At 40.8% G+C, this 19,692-nt stretch overlaps 1 long non-coding RNA gene across 1 annotated transcript; it reads right to left on the bottom strand.

The window, feature by feature from the left end:
* Positions 1-138: 138 nt before the first annotated feature.
* LOC147758704 (uncharacterized) lies at positions 139-12,035 on the bottom strand. Its single transcript, XR_015318323.1, has 4 exons — positions 11,516-12,035; positions 3,288-7,113; positions 1,839-2,529; positions 139-786 (listed from the first exon to the last, which is right to left on the bottom strand). It is a non-coding gene; the product is annotated as an uncharacterized LOC147758704 (long non-coding RNA).
* Between the last annotated feature and the right edge of the window lie 7,657 nt (positions 12,036-19,692).

Genomic DNA, 19,692 nt, shown 5'->3' with positions numbered 1-19,692 from the left:
GTATAGAGCTAAGATTCAACGAAGCAAATCAGAATGATTTAAGGTGGTCGGCATTTTATTAAGCATAAATAGCGTGTATATATAAGGGTTGTATCATTTTTTTCTAATTAAAGCTAAGAAGACTCGAAAACGATCATATCGACAGGTTATAAAAGAACAACATTTATTTTTAAAGATACGCAACATAGAAAATTCGCTTCCGATTGCAAAGTCAACCTGAGGAGACTTGTTGTACTATTTAATATGTCCTTGTTGGATGGCGTCACTCCTTGCTGCAGATAGCATCGCTATTTTGTCATCCTTTAGCTGTTCTTGTTTGCTTTCTATTTGTGTAGCTTGCTTCGTTGTCCTTTCTGTTCCTGTCTTCGGTCCTCAGAAAAACAGGTATCCTGATTCGGTTTTATTGCTGCTACCTGCGATCGACGGTAGCCGGCGTTGCTTCAATATGATCGCCCAGGTTACCCAATATTTACTGCTTCGCATTACTTTTCCTAGCATCACCGGGGCTAAATCCGCGCGATACGCGATGAAATGTTTTAGCTTTGATTTCTACGATCAGTACACCATCTGTAGAAGACGGGTCACTGTTCGCTGTGTGTAGTTTATCCATGCCCGACGAGACGGTACTCCCTGCAGACATTTCGGCTGTGTCAGCACATAATCGGCTTCACCATTACTGCCATGTGGAGTGGTAATGGTGAATAGTTCTATTGAAGTCATCGCAAATAACAAGCGACATCATCCAGATTGAAGGGGCCTTTTTTTTTCTCTGCCTGAAACCACCGGCTGCCAACACCAACAACGAAGCTATACGTTTTTCAGCTTTTTGCTATGTTTTTCTATTTTTAAAATAGAAAACCTGCTATAGTCTTTATTTGGGACTGTCTTTAATGGTACTAGTACGAAAGCACTACCGAATATTGTGAACCACATTGGGTAGCGATTTCGTATCGCAAGTAGAATTTCTAAATAGCCCACATGGGCGATTCGAATATTTAGTAAAAAATCTACCTTATTCAATCTATCGCATTGCTCCAAACAGAACACGCATCTCTAATTTATCCGATATGTAACAAGAAAGAAGAGTGCTAGTTAGGAGAAACAATCGAAATCGTAGGGAATGTTTGGCCCGAAGAAAGAAAACAAAGCTGCGTATCGCTGGAAATAAACGTTTCTGCTGGTCTGGGCCTTAGCATAGAAACCGAACTTCGATCTGCTGTCAACGATACTTTAGCTGTTTATGTGTGTGTGTGTGTGTGTGTGTCTGTGTTTGCTTTACAGTAAGATGTTCCCGATTCTTCACGTGAAAAAATAAAGGAAGTACAAGCATCCTTCGAAGGCAATACTGTTGTTGACACCAGGTAAATTAGTAGTAATGAACTATCTTATACGATGACAGGTCTTCTTTGATCCGATTCAACATGTGAAGACACAGTCCACTTAGCGCTACCAGAATTCAACAAAACTTTCAGCAATCGTAATTAACGACACCTCGTTTGTTATTACTTTCTGTCGTTCTCTGGTTGTGTTCATAAATCGAACAAAGGGGTTATGACATTGTCGACTTAACGGACAGATCTTTGATCTCTACGTATGCAATCCTGGTTACCGAGTACTATTTGAAGGGACTGATTCTCGAATCCAGAATCAAACGGAAGGAAAAAGTCCTTTTCGTTTGTGCCTTTCATGCGATATTGTACAAAACCGAAAAAATGTTATAACTAGCACCTTCATCATACGATAAAGTTTTATCATTGATCCACAATGAATGAATGGGCCAAAATAATCTTTAGTGTAATCACAATCATTTAAGCTTCTGAACCAGAGTAAACACTCACCTCACGGAGAGGGCTTAGAAGCGCAGCGAAAAACATTCCATCAACAGGTCAAGAGTAGGTCGTGCCGCGATCCCTATTGTTGGGGGCAGATAACCTTCCACGCCTTTGTAGCTTCGTCTGTCCAGCCTAAACCTTTATTGCTGGAATAGTGAAACGACGTGACAGCCGCTTCAAATGCGCGCTTACCTACTACAATTGTATTAGAAACATGGGTTTGAGCGTAATAACTGTGACTGGATGTGAATGCAGCCGTATGGAGCAAAGTTTTAAGGAAGCATAACGAAGGGTTAAATTGGGACAAATTGTATAGCGTGTTGGTAAGGGCGGAGCTCCTTTTTTGCTCTGTCACACACTGGAAGTTGGCGAGCAATGATTACTCGAGCTGCGTAAGATATCAGGATGGTAGGCGGATTCTGCTCATTTAATGTAGTTCAATGTACTGTTTCGCTTGGAGCACTATCCATTAAATACGCTAGCTCTGTACCAGTGGCCGCATCGTATAGTTCATCCTCATCACACGATTGGCAAGTTCTTTCTACCGTGCAACACACCAACATCTCACCACGGGTATTGTTGACTATAGTAAGGTCGGACCAGAACCAAATCCGCTTTTTCGAAGCACTCAGCGACTCTCAGCAGATAACGTAACTGTCCGCGGAAGAGACATCTTGGGTAATCCTGCTCAAAGAACCTGCCACCGATTCAAAGGAACCAGTAAAACTTGAGCGTTTGCCGACGCTAGCTATACAAGCAAACATCAATAAATAATGAGGATCAATTGTGAAACTATGCATATTTAGCCTATTTGTTAGACTTCGATAACAGAAGTGCTACTAAGGCGCCAAAACGGGTGGCATCTCATCGTGGACATCCTTTTAGGATGCATAGAACACGCTATGCGCATCTAATAGGCCATCTTATCAATGATGTACAAAGCACACAACTATATGATCCAACTCTTGACTGCCACAAACTTCACGAAACCTACAATCTTTAAGTTAAACTGATAACAGAGCTATTACGCTTTCGGCAAAAACGAAAACTCTTTTACTGCTAACTAGTCTCAATTATATAGAAGTAACGCTTCTACCGATCTCCAATACCCTATTGCTTCGGGGAAACACGGTTTGGAAAACCCTCAAAGTACTCCTCATCTGAGATAAGAGACTTATTGTCATTATTTTACAAAAAAAGAGAAAACGCTTAGAACGTAAAACAGGCTATGTTCGAATGGATTGTCAATGGCTGCTGTGCAAACCGTAGCCTGCCCTACCGAATGTACAGTTCGCTTAGGATGAAAGCCCCGATGCGGTTGTTGTTGTGACACGAGTCATCATCTAGATATGGTTCAAGACAAACAAATATTCAAGCAATCTACTGCCCCTTATTTACACTATAATATGTACTCGAAATATTTCCGTTATTATCTAAGTGTATTAAAATACGTACCGTTTGCAGTTACTCAGTCAGAACGCCATACGCCAAAACGAGCCGAAGTTCCATCGACAACAATGAAAGCGTTCCTTGGGTTCGACAAAACAGAAACAGTTTGTCAAACAGTACTACTCTGTAATGCTTTGTAAGCTATATATTCTTTAAACATATATGGAACTTTAACGTTTTGTCAGATCGGCCATCTACTACACCGGATCGCCTAGCATCAGAGTCTAGAGAGACTATCAAACAGCAACCCACTTTGGTCGACACGGATTGGCCCTAGCGATTAGAGTAAGGCTTAATCCTCATCGTTTTGTTTAATCCGCTATGTAATTGACGCTCCATCACACTACATATACATGATGTCTTTATATTCGCTGCACAATCTGTGTGCAGTGTTGCTTTTCCTAAACGTTAACAGGCACCCCCAACGTTGTGTAATTACTTCAGACTAGCAGGCCAATAGACAATCTGTAAAAATCTTGAGACGGATGGCGCCAGCTTTGAGCCGACTGCCGCAAACCGGAAGACAAAAATGGCGGTATCGCCAGATTATTCAAGCTAACAAAGGCCTTAATTAGTCAAGATGGTTCCGTGTCAAAACAAGCACGAGTTTATTTTTACGAAGTGTATCCAGATGCCACGAGCTGACTGGACGTTGTCGGTTGCAATAGACAACCTAACTGTCGATAAAGCCTCTCTCGATCTAGAAAAGTGAAGCCTTCTTGATACCCTGTTCGAAGCGATTCCATAGAAAAAAAAAATAGTAACTCATAGATTTGTAAGCAAGCTAATAAACTGGTACAGTTAAGAAGTTGGACAACATTTCTTACAATGGGCTTAGAAGCCCTCATTATGGTGATTTTTGGCTAATTTGCGTATCGTGTATTGGTTCGCGCTGCGTTCCCAAAACATTGAACTTTGAAAATGGGAACGCAGCAGTATAGTAGCTAAAAGGTAGGATCGTTTCCATGTCGTAGTGTATGTGTAAGTAAAGCTGCCTTGGTAGCATTACCACTATCAGTGTTATATAAATATTTCACACGTAAACGAAAACTCCGTAATAACAGGGCCAAGGTTTCAAGCGCCTGGTCGACCTTCTGCCGATAGGACAGCATGTAGCATGTGTGGAGGTCCTTAAACGGCGATAACGGACAATTCAAGAAAAAAGCGCACTAACAACCAATAATGCTCGAAACGAGTTTAATTCAAATACTTTTCATACTAGACAGGAGTAGTACGGAACGATAAAATCAATACAAAGTTGGATTAATTGTTTTCATAGTATATATATATATATATATAAAGAATCCTTTGACGTTCTCGTAATCCTTTTATATGTAATTTCTTGTATCATCAATCATTAATCAATGGACTCATCAATCAATTATATACATTGTGCATCAAACAAAGATTTACTAAACGTCTACACGCACTTTGAAGGTAAAGACTACTGTGCATCGAGCCCCCTTGCCGGGAACGTCTAGAAAGTGTCGTTGCTTGTTGTCCACCGATACTTAACTACACAGCTTTAAACTGAACCGATACAACATTAGATCGCTGTTTAAATATTGAATTTTCATATGGATCCCACAAGTGAGCTTTTCAACGAGGTTCCCCATTACTCTAACAATGTTTCCTCGACTATGGGCTTACAATAGACCGAATTAAGACTCGCTTACGTAGTGGCAGTGTTGCTTACCCGAAGACATACGGCCTAAGCGATCATGGACGGCAGACCGTGGTCGTAGCCGCGCTTTTCGAGCACGTTTATTCTAGGAAGCAGCAAGATTATGCGAGTGAAATTGTATTCAACCATACAAACGCCCTTCGAATAAGCCGAGTTTTCTGGATTTACCGTTTACAGAATGAAATGCTCGATACGCCTACCCCATTTTCCCTATTCTGTGTTGAGTGACGCCGTATGGCAAAGGTTTCAATCAAAAGTGGGTAGAGGACAAAGGTGCTAATAGACCCTTGAAACGAGAAATTTATCAGTTCGTTCGACGACGAAATCGGAGTACGTTAGCACGCATCGATCAATCGTAAGTGACCTGCTTTCAGTATAGTATAGCACCTAATATCTAAATATGTTCCCCGAAGTGCTGTTGGACCTTGTGTCCGTCCAATTAATGTGAAACTCAACTCAGGATAGTGTATCTCTTCCTTCGAGGACGGTATCCTATTTAAGGAGCGTCAAACCGAATATTAGCCATGCCAATCTAGTTGGCGCACTTGATAGAACAGATCAATTTTGCTGTATACTTACCGCATGAAGATTTACAGTGTACCACTAGCGTCTTTTGTATAAGAGGAAACCTTCACTTCCATACATACGAAAAATGAAAACGGGCTTATACGATAACTGAACGAAAATATCTTGAAAAAACACGAAAAGCATACTCAAATTCTTGGGTAAATACTACACCAACGTGCTTCACGAACCACATCGAAAATGTTTACCACACAATAACTCAACAAAGTTATTGCAGCAAATCGACTACAAGAAATGGTGTCAATGGAAGGAGTAGCCGAAGTCATTTGCTTGACAACAACTGGCCAGCGTATCTGCCTGCAAAAAGAAAAATACTCGCCGTCCAATTGTCAAATACGTGTTAGCACTCCGCGCCAGCCGAGCAGCTGGGTACTTCAATGAGCTAAATTTCTACCTCATTTTCCCCCTCTTTCCTCGTCTACTCACCAAGTTCCTTCATATCTAGCGCCAAATGAGTTTGTACAAGCAGTGGGCGGACTCGAGAGTAGAGAGCGTTCGAGGCCGCAGCAGCAACATTAGGACCAGCCAAGGATGGCAACGGACATTATCTAGATGCGAATATCCTTGGCGATCGTTTCATTTCATACGCGATCTATGACATAAAAATCTCTACGAAGAAAGCGGAAGAAAGCGGCCGCGAAGCAAATAGAGCTTAATCAGCCAGTCGTCGCTACTGCTATCGTAGCGCGTTAGCAGGACGCGAAAAAGTATACCGTTAAAAAGAGCGACCAGCAAATGGGTTGGGTCTGATGCTATTAGTGCCGGGGTCGCAGCATGCTGCTGGCGAAACGAAGCAGTTAGAAGCAGCAGTCCGAAACTAGTTCCGAATGCATCACCCGCGCTTCTCAAAAGCCAGTATACTCTATTTCTTGCTAGCTGCCACTGTTAAGGATTACATTGCCTTGCAACAGTTCGACACTTGTCCATCTGTGCCTTCAAGTATGGGAACTGTCTAACAACGATCAAATAACACGACCGACCCAAGCCCCAATAGCGTCACGCGCTGGAAGTACGATATATATGAAATATAAGTCAATTCCAGCCAATGGCAAACAGGCTTTATTGTGTTGAGATGCCGTTTTAATAAAAAAGGAAAAGAAAAAAAGCAACGGAAAGATGGGTCAGTAAGCTAGATCTCGCTTCCATTTCAGTACGGAACTTGAAGATAGAAGACACCGATTAGCTCTATCTTCATCGTAGACATTTGGGAGCCATGTTTAGTATTCGTTCTCGGCTGATAGTTGCCAGTCCGTCGACAGCATATAGTAGATAAATAAAAACTGCTAGTTTTTAGTTATAAGGCGTATGAACAGTAACTTATCCACCATGAAACAGGGCCTGCAATGCAGGTATTAATTGTACAAAAGCATACTATTTGTGGGGATTGTATATTTAATAATAGCGCTAACATAACAGCGAGCAAAAATCGATGGCAATAATAAAAAAATGCTCATTTTTCAAGGTATATTTCATATGAATGTACATATCTGCGTGCCGATCTGAGACGGCAGCGAGTTTCGTGCGCAGACTCAGCTAGATAATCGCGATGGCTGATAATTATATCTGAAAAAGAAGATCAGATTGTCGTTAAAAGATAGAAATAAAATACCCAAATAGGCTCATAATTTATAAAGCGTATAGGTGAAACATTGCTTGTATGGTTGAAGCCTGAAGATCACTTTGTGTGTGTTTACATTATTTGCTTGCAAACGGGCAAGGATCCCCCCAACAATATTGTGGGCGCTAGCCAGCTTCGACAGCTTAATGGACTGAGGGGAAGATAGCAAAGCAACGGGTAGATTGAACATAAGATAGTTTGGTGAATCAGGGTAACAAGAGAGTGACAGAAAAATGACGAAATTACCGAAACAACTTAATTAAATATTCAAATAATGAAATAGAGGCAGCAAATTAGGAAATTAACTTGGGTACCAATCCACCGATCAAAATATAATAGTAATAATTACAAAAACATTATAAAAAAAAAGGGCCAGTAGAATAAGTGTAATGATTTGAATTAAGTGCCTTAACAATTTTCCATGGGTTAGATGAGTACGCACAGTGGATTTACGTTTGGGTACTGTGCGGCATAGGTACATAGCGCAGATCGGGCGGCGGTAGCCATCCATTCGAGGTAAAATTAGTAATGCTGGATTAACATACAGCTTTTGTCGTGCGGTAATTTTTCCTATAATTTGATATTTCTTTCAGCTTTGAAGGTTTTTTAAGATTCGTTGGTAAGTTGAAGTTACGTAAATTGACTGTACAGGTGTAGTTACCCCACTTCACTTACTATTACTTGCTATTAAAACACTCCCGTAGTTATTTTATCAGCTTGAGATAATATAAATCGGACCCGTAAGCCATAAGCCGGATTTAATTGTCTGATATTGTATCATCTACTGTTATGGTGACGTTGAAGATGATGACTAAGCCTATTTCAGCAGCCCAACTGCCTCAATGTTGTCATCGCAACACTTAATTCCGGTAATATATATCTACGCTTACTTACTTCGTTCCATACTGCGATTATTTCTGCGATATTATATTGCGTATGTCTTGCTAATTAAAGAAATCGCTAGACTTCAACATGAACCCAAAGAGACCTTTCGTTTTCCTTGATTTCATAGAGTTGAAAATCATTTCTTGCTCTGAATCTTTTAGAAGTTCAGAGAGATACTGAACAAATAATGCAAAAAAATGAATTCAGTTAACGATCCAATACGTAATCTGTCTCGGATCAAAGTTAGATTAACGTGACTACTATGTGGGCTATTTTAGACGGAGAAAGCACCGCGCAGCGAGGCAAATTCGAAGCTCTGCTAATTTATAAACCATAAAGGGTGGGGCGTTCCGATTGGCGAAAGCCCCTTTAAGCTGTTCGTATAAGCAGCATTTGTCAGCAGCCCTCGAAATTTGAGTGAAGATTAGCTATAATTAATATATTGTATATGTTGAACCGGGCCTTATCGTTGGCTGGCAATTTCGAGGGTCTCATAGCCGCTCGCTCTCCAAAAACGGACTTCTGCATTGACTCACAGGAGAATGTTTGCACTCTCACAACTTGGCCACGCTTGTCTAACGTTATGTCCTAATTGTGCAGTCGTAGTGGATTTGATTCCGCACCGTGCCATCCTGACTTTTGCCTGGTCGCCGGGGAAATTTTGTCATTTCCAAAATAAACTAGCCGTTTGTATAGTTTCCAACGCTCCATGCCGTCCATCATTAGCGTAGGGTACGAGCCCACGACAACAGACCCACCCACATGACAAGGGCTCCCGTCGTCTTGAAGCAAATCATATTGTCGGGACAATATTCGTTGTGATTTAAACTAATCTATAGGAATTTGACAGTATACTAGATTTAATATTAATTGTTTGAGATGGATCATATAGTACCTTATCTTAATCTTAAGAAGGTGTACATGTTTTTACTGTCAAACTTCATCCCGATACACTCCAAGCCAGATACCTCATCCAATAATACAATCGAAAATAAAGCTATTTATAAAATGCAAAACCTATTAAGGTCCAAGTTCCTTTTTTTGTCCTTAATACATCAACGCCTAGTTTAAAGTCGTCTAGCCAAATCATACAGCTTCGATTGTGTGAATAATACACAATCTTAACCAATGTTATTCTACTTTTCAGTAACAGCAAATAGAATGTTTTGTTTCGCCCTATCCTGATATTGATAATTTTGACTTGACTGCCCCAGGACGAGAAGTGTGGTGGTCAAAGTGTAAGAGTCTTCGCTGAGTGGAGGCACCCAGGACGTCCTGTCCTTCTCCGGCGCTGGTATCCAGTCCTGAATGCCCTGACGATAAACGGTAGCATTCCAGAAATACCAGTAAATAAATTCTGTCCCCGTATCATCCGCTGGATAGGCCTAAATCAAATCAACGGAAAACAGCCAACGCTTACCAACTCCTATGTGCACCGTAAGATCTCTTTCTGTATATCCAATTGACCACATTTGGATATAAGTTTCAAATTAGTTTATTCATTTCTTAGCTTAGACTCATTTGTTTTACGAAAATGTTATCGACTAAGCGTTATTTGTATTTCTATAATAAGGCCATCTATATTATCTGCAATTTTAGTAGCACGTGAATAGGACCTGATCAAAATACGTCCACTTTGCAAAAATGACGCTGTCCGTTATGTCAAAAATCCATCATAGTAGTTATTCAACAGGAGAATATATTGGTATCCGAACTTATTATAATGCTGTCTTTGATGCAATTTTACTGAAAGTTAATAGAGTGATGTAAAATGTACACTTGGTTTGTTAAGAAATAAAGGGGCATATAAGTAACTTCTCTTTACCTGGCTATATGAGTAAACAAGTTAAAATCACAATCTTGACGTTTTGCGAGATCGTTCGAACTTCTAGTCGACAATGAAAAACTGTTCGTGCCATTTTTAATGCTCTTTTTCCTTACACAAACGCAGCAATTAACAGTGCCTAGTTCTGAAGTTCTAGTATGCCTATCGTCCTCCGCCAGGTCTAATGTTGCTACTCAATTTTCGAGCTAACGGACCACTTCCCAGACAACCATTTGCCACTTAAGTAAGTTATCAATACTGAGGGTGTTATGTTGGCTGCAAGCGTCGGAAGTTTAACTTCGCAAAACAAGCCAAGCATAGCTTGAGTGACATTCTTCCGAGTTATTATACTGCAGATCCTACTTCGTAGTAACGTAATAGAAGTTCGATAGGTACGCCTAGAGATAGATTGAGCGATAGCAGCATTCTAGCACGGGACAGGTACGCAACTGCCACGTCTGTCGCAGACGTGATCCTGTTACAGCCGTAGACCCCAACAACCGCTGGCGAAGTATCGTCTAACGGTGCTAAGTTTGCCGCCGTTAGTGTGTACAATTGCCGAGCCGGCTGAAGGGTAATGTTTTAAGTGTATTCCTAACAAAATTAGTGTATCCTAAGTGTAACAAAATGCTTTTGTAACTCCTTGTAGTCTGCTGTTAACTTCAGCAGCCGCTTTCGCGTCTGTGTCATTGTCCACTCGCGGTGAAAAAGACGTCTGATATTTAAACGAAGCCGCTGTTGACGTATAACTCCTAGAATAAACTGACATGCCCGGAGCATGGTGGGTCGCCTGTCGGCACCATATCGTTGCTAGAAGGGACGTTTCTTATTCGTGCCTGCGTAGTCCAATTACATAAAGCCAAAACCGTTTGCAAGGACAATCGCTGACCCTGATGTGGATGACAATGAAATTTTGGAAAATCCCAGGATGTTATGCTGCGAAGACGCCGACGACACCGCCACCACTCGAGATTCTACGATGAGCAAGGTTTGTCATGTCACATTGTGAACTAGTTATATTTGGCGGAATTTGTGAAGCTTAATTTTTTTTCACAGAAACGATAAATAATAACAGATGGCAAGTCGCCTGAAGTTCTTTCATCGTTTCAATCGCAGTGAATCAACGAAACGGTTAGAAAATCAAGATGACTGAAAGATGCTTGACACTCATCTGCTAAATCCTTGTCATCTATATATTAGTAGTGGCAAGCCTAATTCCCTAGACGCTACCCAGCGGTTATTCATGTTTCGGTCAGCGTAGCCATGTGTCTACCTCGTTGTAATCGATAGTGTTATGGTGTTGCGTACACTCCCATACGGTCTTCTCCGTAAAAATAGGCTCTCCGTAGCGCTGCCGTTTCACTATAGTATTAATGATCTGCTCCACTAGACAGGGTAGCCTAGGTCTATCGCGGTGAAATTATCCGAGTTTTCCTTAACAGATCTATGGAACAAATAGCTATTAGCTCAATTTTTCAATCCATCAAGAATTCAGTTCACAGACCTTATTCCTGGGATCTGCTACTTGTTATTCTAGCAAGTTAACGCGCGTCTATTGGAGCGGGCTATCATAAAAACCGTTTAGAACAGATATATAGCCATGCTAGTTTAAATTTTAGCTATAATGCTTGCCTTACCGGTGCCTCTATGTAGAATATACGTCAGATGGATAGCTGTCGATACTGCAATTGTTCCTATAATGACTTGCTTTAAGTAGCGGGACGGCACAGCTGCCTCTTTATGACAAATAAGATGGCATAGGCTTACACTGACCAACATTATTATCGATTCGTCTATTACAAATGCTTCATAAGTTTTTCTACATCACATATTTCGCCATAAAAAAAAACATATACTTTAAAGAAAATACTTTGAGATTAAACACCGAGGCAGAACCACTGTTGAAATAAGCAGCCCATCGCACGAGTTTTTAGATTTCAACATTCTACCGGTGCATTTGTAGAGTATTCGAGGTGTCAGAGAGGAACAGATCGTTTTTGTCCGGTAGCATCTTTTCGCAAGATCAAGAAAAGCTCTAATTGGAGGGGTTTCATATTATACTAATACGGAAACGTTTATATCGCATCGTATAGTATACGTAGAGTTAGCATCACTACGTTAACTTCAACCATCGATCTTTATGCCGAACGGTCTGCTATGTGCACACAATGCCAAACGCGATTGTACAGCCAGCCACGTCGAGCACGTGTGAAAATGCACGTACGATGAAAATGGGTATGTGCTTCGGGGTGCGTACGAAACAGACTGTGTTTTGCCCCTGTCCTGTTTTAAATGCGCGCCGTAAACAATGATTTCCGCAATCTTCTTTTGTCACCCTACGTGATAGGGTTGTATGTTTTCACGTATCTTAAAAATACGTATTTAATAAGATCTTTGCCTTATAGGTACAGTGGATCATTAATACGTCAGCTGATCTTGTGGGCAAAGTAGCGGAGCATTCTGGGTTGCTATAACGGGTTGAGTTTACAAATGAGACATATTTAATATAGTCTAATAGAGTTTTTGAATGTTTTCTTAAATATCGTTCCTAAGTTGTCTTGAAATTTCTCGTTTATATTCATTTTGCTTATGTATTCCAATTTCATCTACATGTAGCATACGGCTAATTAATAACTTATTATATCCATCTTTCTTCCTTGCTTTATTTCCTTCATGCCCATTAACATAACATTGCGTACAGATTACTTTTCGTTTGCTGTAATGTTACTGCTGATGACAGAATTTTTTATTTTGTTACCGGCTTTTTATGTATATCGACCTTTTCCACCTCTTCAGTTTGCCATTGTGCTGTAAAAACGCATGGATGTGTGCGTCTATGACAGGTCGTTCACTCGTCCCTTCGATCTACCTATCCTAAATGGTTGGCAGAGAGCACGCACCCTCTAAACCTGCACAAGCAGTGACAGTGACGGCTGCGTCGATGCAGTGTCAAAAGAATCACTGCGCCTACAGTCTATCATTGTTTATATGTTGGAGTCTCCGTTTGATAGCAGACAAAGCGAGCTGCCAAATTGATGCTTTGAGGATCTTGTGTTTTTCTCTGAGTCAGGCGTACGGACCGATATACGTCGCCAGTAGAACAGTTCATACCTTTTGAACGTATTACCCTCCACCTAGCATACCCGCACCTCCGAAGAGAATACCAACATGCGTACCGTCAAAGCAACATTAAAAGGCTTTAAATCTAACTACTACAACAATTTTTTTTATGTGTTTTACAGTGTAGAGTGCATTAGAGTACTAAGGAAGTGTTCTTTGCGTAACGAAGCAGCCTAATGCTAGCGCATTACTATATAATTAATCCTGCTTTCACCGATATGCTGAATCGATATAATACACACAGATAATAAGACAGACAGAGAATCAAATAAGATAAGAGTGAACGCTTGACTGACTAACAAAGATGGACTTTTTATTGAATCCATTCTGTCTTTGCTATCGAATTTGCCCTTCAAGTGAGAATAGTCAGCAAAATGGGTGTGCAGGGTGTTTCCCAGTGGGCCATAAATTCTGCTGTGACGTACCGCTTACAAACGAGCTGATTAAGCTTTAACAGCTCCTCTGCGCCCGATTGCTGCTTGGAGTATACATCAAGCTCTGAGTAAAGCCATTACATAGATGTTCAGAGCTTGTCTAGTGATACAACTTCAGAGATCACCCGCTTCTCACCGCGGTGGGCTGATTTACGAATTGGGTTTAAAGCAGACGCTAGCGAATTAGTTAAATTTGTTCAATAAATGCTGGGAGTTACTCATAATGTAGAGTTTAGTCGTCTTTGTGTCAAGATAAATGAGTAACAAACGGTGTTTTGCACTATATTTGAAGACAACGAACGATGTCTTGTCATGTCTAAAACTAGAGGTATGTTGCTATTAAAAGTTCAATGTCTGTGTAATTACGTTATCTTCAACGGGTTACCATATACACACACTTAATTACATATACATATATAACTAATCTTGTTTCGTTTGCTGAAAACAAAATGTGTTAGACAAGCTGTTTATTTAAAATAATATTTTAACACTGAATATCAAACACGGCAGTGTATCATCGTACACACGTTCTTCATAAGTAGCTTTTTTGTTGTTTGATTACATTATTGATACTTGCGTATCATGCATCGATTATGGACACTAAATAAATTCAAAGTTACTATAAAGTCCATAGTATTTACAAGGCTGAATGGGTGATTAAGTTCCATTTGGGAGCCTCTGAGAATTTTGAGTGCTTATACTAGCAGGTCTTAAAGTCGATTCGGAGGATGAAGAACTTAACAAAGCTGAGGTAGCTCAGAGGCGCGGAAGTTTGAATCAAACACACTAACACTATAAATCCTATTCAATATTATAACAGCTAATGTAACTTGAAAGTTTATACAGCTGAAATGAATGAGATTTTTCTAATTTTAACGATCGGCCCACAAAACGTTAACTGACAAAAATGTCAATTATCTGCGATTTGCTAAAATAGCCAATGGAAGGCGTTACAAACGTTCTTATTCCATGGGCCTAGATACTTGATTTTGTCGGACCACGAAAACTTCTCAGCTATGAGTTGACTGCCGTTTGCGTCGTCAGTTTCCTGAATATTCTGCCAGAAGTGTTCCCGCTAGTAGTTAAGACCAGCGGTTAAATGGTAAAGATATTGCTCGCTGTTAGGTAGTAGCGTCTGGGTCTGGGCGTTCGCCTTAATAAGATGTTCGCCCGGCCTTCCGTATCGGTGCTGTAAGATGGCCATGGCTCGATTCCTGTCTTATCGTTCAACGTAAGTAATGTCCAAAAGCATGTTTAGATTCTTTCTCCTTACTACTACTACTACTACACCGTAGCGTCTTGTAAACCCGGACGCTGTTGTGCTGGGTGTCTGCATACGCCAGGCACGCTATTCTCGTCGACAACTGACAGATGTTCTGAATTACCACCAGCACGGCCACTAGCGTTTCCACTTACTACCAAACCTGTAGTATCTGCTTTCTGCATTCAACGACGCTGGGCTGGATTAGAGCGATAGTTCAAAAGTGCCCGTCTTCCAGTTTTAGGAGCTCGCTTCCCGCGTCTTCCGTTTGGCAGTGCGCCGTCCATTTGTCGGAGGCTCCTCAGCTCTCCTTGGAGAGGCTGAGCCCGGAGTGCCGATAAGGCAGTAAGCTACATAACTGGTTGTCAGCTACGAGGCAGACCAGCAAAAAGTTGATCAGCTAACTCGACCCTGCTGGCAAGACGTCGTGCTCGCTTACAAAATGGACATGCACTGAGATAACCGTTTCTGTAGGAACGATTACGGCGAGAGAGGCGTTCATAAACGGATATGACTTGTCCAAATAATATCAACTGTCAATTGTGTTTACTCGAATTTATCAGTACAATATCTCTATTGCGTGTGTGCTCTATTTGGTGCAGTGGCAGCTAGGATCCGAGTAATTAAAAGTGTACGTAACCGCCTCTTCTATAGGCTGCGCTTGTCGCTGTAACTTTCGTTTGTCTGTTGTCTCAAGCGGCTACCTTTAAGCAGTGACAAACTGATTGTTGCTAATATTTTCACGTTGCAAGTACTAAAATCTCGAAAACTAAGCATTTATCATTAAGGACGATTTTACTTTTGCTCGTGGTACGTTGTTCTGGCTAATATTATCGACCTAACCGGCAACTGTCGGCCATATTGAAAGGTAAGATCGTTCCAGGAATTTACTCATACTCACTTTTGTGTAATCCCAACTGACTAAACAATTTAACAATCAGCGAAATTTACTTCTACAGGTTTCGACGCTTCGGTTCAACATTGCTTGAAGGATCTGTCAGAGCAGGGGACTCTGTTCGAAACCTGACTTGATGGTCAAGATGCGCCTACGCCAATATCCAAACCTAGCATAACATTTTCTCTAATCTAGTAAACAAACACGACAGCTGCTGGATCCAGCAAATAGTGCTGACCACCGATAGCAATAAACATATTAAAGTTTCGCGTCCTTCGGCTTAAACAGACCGGGCCTAAGTATTTGTTTTATGACGAAGATGACCAGGTATTTTTTCAGACCGCTTCTCGCTACGAGAACTAACGAAAAGTGGACTATATGGTTGATACAGTAGAGGCTCGTCAGAAACTCGTTGACGTTTTCTCCGATTGAACACATCGCCACTGAGGCTTATGACCATGAAACGAGGAAATGACGTAAAAAAAGAGGAGCTATTTAAACGATCGCATACAGCAGTGTTTCAGGTATCGATATCAGGTACTGGTGTTCGAGTTGACGAGGCGCACGCTTTTTGGACGGCAGGACGAACGATAGCCGTAGCAATGGGTCACCTAATTGCATCATTTTACCGCTAGAGGCCTCTGTCAGGAGCCACGTCTCGTTTACCGACGCATGCGCTGGCTTTTCCCAAGCGCCTGCCTCCTATCCACTAGTAATTTAGCTGGCGACTCAACCGATGGAGCAAATGCAACAATATCAGGGTTGAAAAAAGCGAATTTTATTTGTGACCAGGTCACCGAATATGAAAAGGGACTTCGTGCTCAACAGTGGGAAGGACAGAAAACTTTCTAGTTCGCTCGGGATGATTGAGTTTTCGAAAATCGTCTTTCGGCGCCGTTTGCATTCACGTATTCGGTCGTACTACCCTCATATTTAGCGAAAATAATCAGGATGTTAACAGCCAATCTATGGATGCCGCTGCTATATGAGTCGCTAGATATTCTAGTCCAATATTTTAGTTACCTTAATCGAGTTGCACGGTTAGAGATCTCATACAAATTCTAAGGAGGATCATCGATACTATTCATCTGAATCTTATAATACAATATTTCTTTTACGTTTATAGCAAGTTTTTTTGCGGGCTCTATGTGCTTCCTGTGTGTTAGTGCGACAGTGTAAAATTGCGGATCATAGCTAGTCTATCTGCTGAATGATGGAAGGGGATATTTACTAAGCGTATGTCTGTTCTAAACAGAGGTATGGTTGTAATTAAAATCTGTATGTAATACTGATGATGTGACACCGGCAAGTTGACGCATCATCATATCGTTGTTCCTGTTATTAGGCTCGTATGTTGCACCCGCAGCAGAAATCTAGTTATCGGCGAAGCACGACCTAAACAATGAGCTTGCGAGACATGTCAAGCACACAGTGTTTTTGGCAGTCTTCGTCGCAAGGTTATGTCCACGTATTGTCTGTAAAAACCTGCCTAAACTTTTCTTAATTATGGTGCAGATGGAACGGGTACGTCTCGATGACGCTGATGGGCACAACTCACGCAACGGAAACAAAACGATTTTATTTGTGTTTGTAACTACGTCAAGAGAACAACGTAGAATTACATCGAATAACAGCGAATATTTCTAATTTGGCGAACTATATTCGTTTACGAAAAAGTTTGTCATCTATTTTCTTTAGAAGTTATAGTTGATGTCCACGGAACTTGTGCCTAACGTGGTATAGCTTCTTTTTTTATCGTGCAGACATGAAAGCGCGCTTCCCCTAGATCAATCCGTTATTCGGAATTATACAGTCCAAGGCTACTTTTAGATTTTGCGACTTTTTTTTTCGTGACAGTCATTTCCTCTGCCAACAACCTACTTTGTTGAACGTGCCATAATATTGTATATTATTACACCCAGACTCGATTAGATCGCAGAACGCATTTTGGAACGTATCATATATACGCATACTAAACCATCAGGTCCAAATGATTGGGTCAGTTGACACGACCCAATTAGCACTTGTCGTATATATTTATCGTTGCCGGAGAAGGTCTGCTCTGTCTAACAACCCAGTCGGCACATGGAACATGTATCAACATTATTTTCAGCTGACCGTCGGTGGTACTTGGCCTTCTCTATGACAGATTGTTGTTTCTTCCGGTTTGCCTCTGTCCGCCATCATTTTATTGGCAGTGGAAAACAACTGGCCTGTACATAGTCATTTCAAAGAAAATCAAAAGCTCTGCGAAAATGAATTGTGGTGCAATCTGAACAAATCAGATTTACGTCCCTTTGATTTTGATTTTCTACTACATATTGCCTAACTCTATATATTTTTATTAGAGCGCACGATTTTACGACCAAACAAAGCTTTGAGCGTCAACTTTACAATAAGCGTTGTCACAAAGACTAACTTCCAGTGCCCCTTGGGACCAGAAAGCTTCTTGGCTGAGAGTGCCTCGACATAGGGTCGTTTCTTCACGAAGCTGCTGCTCTGATTGGGTCGCCGGCGGTCAGGCGACAATGCGCTTGACAAAAACTCGTTACCGTCAAAGGAATCACGGCTCTTAGCAGCAGTGGTCGGTAATATACTTCTTAGCAACCTTCCGCCACCTAAGCGAATTTGATTTTTTGTCTTCAAAATTAAACCCGAGATTTCAGGAAAATGTCGGAGAACATGCAAAGGCACGTCTACTAAAGATAGCATTGCCAAAGGTCAAAGCAAGCAGCCGACCGAAAAGAAACTCTCAGACAATTTATCGGTGCGTTCCAATATACAACAAAGAAAAAGATCGTCTGCATTTTGCTTACGTTAATCTCAAACCAGCAGCCAAACCTGCAGTCGATGGTTCCGAACGAACTCAATCTCACATCATGGTTTCAGCTACTAGACTATTGGTAAGCTTGCATTTGTCCTATAACCTTTTTAAGTACGGTAAAATAAAGCAAATAACAATCCGTATTTAGGAAAAGCCGTTTGTGTGCATAAACACAGACTTTTTCTTTTACTATCTCCAGTCCACCTTCTCGTTAATATCTTCAAGAACGTAACTTGAATACTGAATGTTGTCTACCATAGTGTAGCGATACGAAAACCAGCCAGAAACATACATCTGTACAAGATGGCAATGTGATTTCCGTATGAACACGTTAAGCACTTGTTTTGGCTTCTTTCTATTGCTTTCGCGTAATACCGCTTCGACAGAAATTACGGAGGCGAGAAACGCTGCGAGCACACCGGGTTCTAGACATGTCCAAGTAATAACAGGTTCCTCAGTCGTATCAAATATTGCCAATAAAACCAATTTCAGTGTACTTTCGTGCCCTATATACGGCCCTAAATCAAACATAAATGTTTACTATTTAACCCAAAAAGACACAATGTTTCCAGCTTTTATTTTTGTTCGATAATAACAACGGAACGCATTTAGGTTACTCTTGACTAAAATCGTTATTAACCCCATAAACATTTACTGACGTCATCGAGCACTAGTAGTAGGAAATAGGTCACCTGCCATGAATGAAATCACAGCGGAACTTTTAATTGAAACAAAATTTATTTGAGAAACATATCAGAATAAGGAAGTATGATTTATTATACACGCTTACTTCCTAAATATAAAAAGGTTTCCAGATCAATGATTATACTAGGGTTCCCGCAATGAGTCGCGTATAAAACAAGTCTACTGGACCAAAAACAGAGATTCAAAAACCTGATTTCATGAAACAGACACATAGTGCTATTGTGCTGGCCTGTTAAACGTTCTTTAGGTTAGTCGTATAAAGCAACGTCTAACGGCGGCACCGCACGTAAAACTTGAACTATTTATGTTGTGTAGTGCAGAAATTTACTTAGAAAATAAAAATAAAATTAAAAAAAGGCGCACAATTGCAGATATTTTTTTTAATGTATCCTCTAACTTGAACTTATTATTATTAGAGTCCGCACAAAACATTAACCGCATACTAGGTATCCACCAGCGACAAGGCTAAAGAGGCGTTAAGGCTGAACCCAATTTTTCACAGCGTAACTGTCAAACGTTATGACATAATTATCGGCAGATAATAGCCCTACTCGAAATGCAATGCTTACATCTAT

This window comes from Varroa destructor, unplaced genomic scaffold (genome assembly GCF_002443255.2).
Source record: "Varroa destructor unplaced genomic scaffold, Vdes_3.0 BEIS01000001.1, whole genome shotgun sequence".
NCBI lineage: Eukaryota > Metazoa > Arthropoda > Arachnida > Mesostigmata > Varroidae > Varroa > Varroa destructor.
The sequence above is the reverse complement of the archived record's forward strand: the minus strand, read 5'-3'. Positions and strand labels throughout refer to the sequence as shown.